We start from the raw sequence: 4,778 nt of genomic DNA on the forward strand, positions 1-4,778 counted from the left end.
GAGAGGAGCTAGGACTACTAGTCATGACCAGGAGAGGGTGGAGCTAGGGAAACTAGTCGTGGACCAGGAGAGGGTGGAGCTAGGGAAACTAGTCGCTGACCAGGAGAGGGTGGAGCTAGGGAAACTAGTCGTTGACCAGGAGAGGGTGGAGCTAGGGAAACTAGTCGTTGACCAGGAGAGGGTGGACCTAGGGAAACTGGTCGTTGACCAGGAGAGGGTGGAGCTAGGGAAACTAGTCGTTGACCAGGAGAGGGTGGAGCTAGGGAAACTAGTCGTGGACCAGGAGAGGGTGGAGCTAGGGAGTCGTGGACCAGAGAGGGTGGAGCTAGGGAAACTAGTCGTGGACCAGGAGAGGGTGGAGCTAGGGAAACTAGTCGTTGACCAGGAGAGGGTGGAGCTAGGGAAACTAGTCGTTGACCAGGAGAGGGTGGAGCTAGGGAAACTAGTCGTTGACCAGGAGAGGGTGGAGCTAGGGAAACTAGTCGTTGACCAGGAGAGGGTGGAGCTAGGACTACTAGTCGTTGACCAGGAGAGGGTGGAGCTAGGGAAACTAGTCGTGGACCAGGAGAGGGTGGAGCTAGGGAAACTCGTTGACCAGAGAGGATGGAGCTAGAGAAACGTCTGACCAGGAAAGGGTGGAGCTAGGAAACTAGTCGTTGACCAGGAGAGGGTGGAGCTAGGACTACTAGTCGTTGACCAGGAGAGGGTGGAGCTAGGGAAACTAGTCGTGGACCAGGAGAGGGTGGAGCTAGGGAAACTAGTCGTTGACCAGGAGAGGGTGGAGCTAGAGAAACTAGTCGTTGACCAGGAGAGGGTGGAGCTAGGGAAACTAGTCGTTGACCAGGAGAGGGTGGAGCTAGGAAACTAGTCGTAGACCAGGAGAGGGTGGAGCTAGGGAAACTAGTCGTTGACCAGGAGAGGGTGGAGCTAGGGAAACGGGTCGTTGGACCAGGAGAGGGTGGAGCTAGGAAACTAGTCGTTGACCAGGAGAGGTGGAGCTAGGGAAACTAGTCGTTGACGAGGGAGAGGGTGGAGCTAGGGAAACTAGTTGTTGACCAGGAGAGGGTGGAGCTAGGAAACTAGTCGTTGACCAGGAGAGGGTGGAGCTAGGGAAACTAGTCGTTGACCAGGAGAGGGTGGAGCTAGGGAAACTAGTCGTTGACCAGGAGAGGGTGGAGCTAGGGAAACTAGTCGCTGACCAGGAGAGGGTGGAGCTAGGACTACTAGTCGTTGACCAGGAGAGGGTGGAGCTAGGGAATCTAGTCGTGGACCAGGAGAGGGTGGAGCTAGGGAAACTAGTCGTTGACCAGGAGAGGGTGGAGCTAGAGAAACTAGTCGTTGACCAGGAAAGGGTGGAGCTAGAAACTAGTCGTTGACCAGGAGAGGGTGGAGCTAGGACTACTAGTCGTTGACCAGGAGAGGGTGGAGCTAGGGAAACTAGTCGTGGACCAGGAGAGGGTGGAGCTAGGGAAACTAGTCGTTGACCAGGAGAGGGTGGAGCTAGGGAAACTAGTCGTTGACCAGAGAGGGTGGAGCTAGGGAAACTAGTCGTTGACCAGGAGAGGGTGGAGCTAGGGAAACTGGTCGTTGACCAGGAGAGGGTGGAGCTAGGGAAACTAGTCGCTGACCAGGAGAGGGTGGAGCTAGGAAACTAGTCGTGGACCAGGAGAGGGTGGAGCTAGGAAACTAGTCGTTGACCAGGAGAGGGTGGAGCTAGGAAACTAGTCGTGGACCAGGGAGAGGGTGGAGCTAGGAAACTAGTCGTGCTGACCAGGAGAGGGTGGAGCTAGGGAAACTAGTCGTTGACCAGGAGAGGGTGGAGCTAGGGAAACTAGTCGTTGACCAGGAGAGGGTGGAGCTAGGAAACTAGTCGTTGACCAGGAGAGGGTGGAGCTAGGACTACTAGTCGTTGACCAGGAGAGGGTGGAGCTAGGGAAACTAGTCGTGGACCAGGAGAGGGTGGAGCTAGGGAAACTAGTCGTTGACCAGGAGAGGATGGAGCTAGAGAAACTAGTCGTTGACCAGGAAAGGGTGGAGCTAGGAACTAGTCGCTGACCAGAGAGGGTGGAGCTAGGACTACTAGTCGTTGACCAGGAGAGGGTGGAGCTAGGGAAACTAGTCGTGGACCAGGAGAGGGTGGAGCTAGGGGAAACTAGTCGCTGACCAGGAGAGGGTGGAGCTAGAGAAACTAGTCGTTGACCAGGAGAGGGTGGAGCTAGGAAACTAGTCGTTGACCAGGAGAGGGTGGAGCTAAGGAAACTAGTCGAGACCAGGAGAGGGTGGAGTTAGGGAACCAGTCGTTGACCACAGAGAGGGTGGAGCTAGAGAAACTAGTCGTTGACCAGGAGAGGGTGGAGCTAGGGAAACTAGTCGTTGACCAGGAGAGGGTGGAGCTAGGAAACTAGTCGCTGACCAGGAGAGGGTGGAGCTAGGGAAACTAGTCGTTGACGAGGAGAGGGTGGAGCTAGGGAAACTAGTCGTTGACCAGGAGAGGGTGGAGCTAGGGCAACTAGTCGATGACCAGAGAGGGTGGAGCTAAGGAAACTAGTCGTTGACCAGGAGAGGGTGGAGCTAGGGAAACTAGTCGATGACCAGAGAGGGTGGAGCTAGGGAAACTAGTCGTTGACCAGAGAGGGTGGAGCTAAGGAAACTAGTCGTAGACCAGGAGAGAGTTGACAAGGGTGGGCATTTTTTGTTTGAATGTTTGTATGTGTCTTGGGGAAATGTGTGTGTTTCTAGGTGTTAGTGTTTTGTCCTCCTCTTTTTTTTCTTCATGTGCACGTCCTATTCAACTGTCTGTCTGTCTGTCTGTCTGTCTGTCTGTCTGTCTGTCTGTCTGTCTGTCTGTCTGTCTGTCTGTCTGTCTGTCGTTCTGTCTGTCTGTCTGTCTGTCTGTCTGTCTGTCTCTGTGTGTGTGTCTGTCTGTCTGTCTGTTGGTCTTTGTGTGTCTGTCTGTCTGTCTGTCTGTGTGTCTCTGTGTGTGTGTGTGTGTGTGTGTGTGTGTGTGTCTGTCTGTCTGTCTGTCTGTGTGTCCCCAGGTGCGTAAAGTGGTGAAGGAGGATGAGGCCCTGGCCAAGGTGAAGGCTGAGGACACCCAGGCCATAGCAGCAGACGCCCAGAGGGATCTAGACGAGGCTCTGCCCGCTCTGGAAGGTGCCAACAAGGCCCTGGACTCACTGGACAAGGCAGACATCTCAGAGATCAGGGTCTTCACCAAACCACCTGACATGGTTATGACTGTCATGGAGGCCGTCTGCATCCTGCTGGGCAGCAAGTCAGTCCACTAACAACACTTAGATAACGTATTGACAACGTTGTGATTGATGCATGTCAGTCCACTAACAACACTTAGATAACGTATTGACAACGTTGTGATTGATGCATGTCAGTCCACTAACAACACTTAGATAACGTATTGACAACGTTGTGATTGATGCATGTCAGTCCACTAACAACACTTAGATAACGGATTGACAACGTTGTGATTGATGCATGTCAGTCCACTAACAACACTTAGATAACGTATTGACAACGTTGTGATTGATGCATGTCAGTCCACTAACAACACTTAGATAACGTATTGACAACGTTGTGATTGATGCATTGATGCAGATGTTAATGCGAGTGTAGCGAAATGCTTGTGCTTCTAGTGCTTCTAGTTCCGACCATGCAGTAATAACCAACGAGTAATCTAACCTAACAATTCCATACACACAAGTGTAAAGGAATGAATAAGAATATGTACATATAAATATATGGATGAGCGATGGCCGAGTAGCACAGGCAAGGTGCAATAGATGGTATAAGATACAGTAGATACATATGAGATGAGTAATGGAATACATGTTAACATTATTAAAGTTGCATTGTTTCAAGTGACTAGTGATCAATTTATTGAAGTGGCCAGTGATTTGAGTCTCTATGTTGGCAGCAGCCTCTCTGAGTTAGTGATGACTATTTAACAGTCTGATGGCCTTGAGATAGAAGCTGTTTTTCAGTCTCTCGGTCCCAGCTTTGATGCACTTGTACTGACCTCACCTTCTGGATGATAGCGGTGTGAACAGGCAGTGGCTCGGGTGGTTGTTGTCCTTGATGATCTTCATGGCCTTCCTGTGACATCGGGTGGTGTAGGTGTCCTGGAGGGCAGGTAGTTTGCCCCCGGTGATGCGTTGTGCAGAATGCACCACCCTCTGGAAAGCCTTACGGTTGTGGGCGGTGCAGTTGCCGTACCAGGCGGTGATACAGCCCGACAGGATGCTCTCGTTTTTGTGCATCTGTAAAGTTTGTCAGGGTTTTAAGTGACAAGCCACATTTCTTCAGCCTCCTGAGGTTGAAGAGGCGCTGTTGTGCCTTCACCACACTGTCTGTGTGGGGTGGACCATTTCAGTTTGTCTGTGATGTGTACGCCCAGGAACGTTCCAACTTCTCCACTGCTGTCCCTTCGATGTGGATAGGGGGTGCTCTCTGCTGTTGGGTACAGGAGGGGCTGAGCACGCACCCTGTGGGGCACCAGTGTTGAGGGTCAGCAAATTGGAGATGTTGTTTCCTACCTTCACCACGTGGGAGCGGCCCGTTAGAAAGTACAGGACCCAATTGCACAGGGCGGGTTGAGATCCAGGGCCTCCAGCTTGATGATGAGCTTGGAGGGTACTACTATATGGTGTTGAATGCTGAGCTGTAGTCAATTAATAGGTATTCCTCTTGTACAGATGGGACAGGGCAGTGTGCACTGATTGCATCGTCTGTGGACCTGTTGGGGCGGTATGCAAACTGAAGTG

This window comes from Oncorhynchus nerka, unplaced genomic scaffold, assembly GCF_034236695.1.
Source record: "Oncorhynchus nerka isolate Pitt River unplaced genomic scaffold, Oner_Uvic_2.0 unplaced_scaffold_4734, whole genome shotgun sequence".
Classification (NCBI taxonomy): Eukaryota; Metazoa; Chordata; class Actinopteri; order Salmoniformes; family Salmonidae; genus Oncorhynchus; species Oncorhynchus nerka.